This window comes from Tupaia chinensis, unplaced genomic scaffold, assembly GCF_000334495.1.
Source record: "Tupaia chinensis unplaced genomic scaffold, TupChi_1.0 Scaffold000320_1, whole genome shotgun sequence".
In the NCBI taxonomy this organism is placed as follows: Eukaryota; Metazoa; Chordata; class Mammalia; order Scandentia; family Tupaiidae; genus Tupaia; species Tupaia belangeri.
Genome location: NW_006159813.1, coordinates 5,399,849 through 5,400,907, shown reverse-complemented (window position 1 = coordinate 5,400,907; position 1,059 = coordinate 5,399,849). Strand labels below are relative to the sequence as shown.

The window sequence follows — 1,059 nt, the reverse complement described above, 5'->3', positions numbered from 1 at the left end:
TGAAAAATTCTGCTCTAGGGAAAAGCATTCTAGAAAGACGGAACAGAGCATGCTGGGGTCTGAGGCAGAAGCAGCAAGAACGTCCACATGACTGGAGCAGGAGCAGAGACCTGGCAGGAGGTCCACGAGGCAGCAGGGCCCAGCAGGGGAGGGACCTGCAGACCATGGCGCGGCCCTGGAGGTTCCAAGCCTGCTACAGGGCGAGGAGGAACCTCTGAGCAGAGAAGGGACCTTTGTACCTTACTGTGAGCGGGGACTGTGGGTGGGCGCTGAGGTCAGAAACATGAGGACCAGGGAGAGACTGTGGAGCGCCCCACTATGAGTCGCGGGTCCAGTGGCCTGGGACACGCCTGGCACGTGTGAGTGCCCAAGAGCCAATGGGCGAGAGGACTGGAGACCGTGGGATGGGGGCCACCACATGACCAGACCCTGTGGGGGGCGCTCTCCTCTCCCCTCACGGGCAGTGAGCACACACTCTATCATGAATAAAGAAAAATGTGTGGCCAGTCCTAGCCCAGTGGTTAAAGACACTGGACCCCACAAGGCTGACCGCAGTTCGAATCCCAGCCCCGGGGCTGAGAAACACACTGGCTGCGTGTGCGTGCCAAGTCCCCACAGGAGGCAAAAATGGAGGAGAAGGGACTGAGCTGTGGCTCTACCCACGGGGGTGCCTCCTCCTCTGCCAAGTACACATGCCCGGGAGCAATTTTTAAAACATTATTATTATTAGTTTTTAAATAGTTACTATTAGGGGCCGGCAGGTGGAGTGGTGGGTAAGGGCGCTGGGCTCCCACGTAGCCCACTGTGGTTCGAGTCCTGGACCTGGTGGCTTGCTTTCTCACTTTCCCTTTTCCTTTCTCTCTCTCTGTCCCTCCCTGGTCAAATTAAAAGAAATAAAGTTAAATAAAATCATTATTTTAAAAAAGGAAATGATTCAAAAAAATTATCACATAGCAGACAGGTTAAAAGGCGGACCAGCAGATGGCATAACGGCTACGTTGCTGGACTCTCATGTAGTCGACCACGGTTTGAGTCCCAGACCTCGTGGCTTAAACTCAC

The 1,059-nt window shown here is 54.5% G+C and overlaps 1 protein-coding gene across 1 annotated transcript in view; it reads right to left on the bottom strand.

Annotated features, from left to right (window-relative positions):
• The window catches only part of TESC (tescalcin), a 56,554-nt gene that overhangs the window by 20,011 nt on the left and 35,484 nt on the right, over positions 1–1,059 (bottom strand). The gene's annotated exons all lie outside the window — the stretch shown is intronic.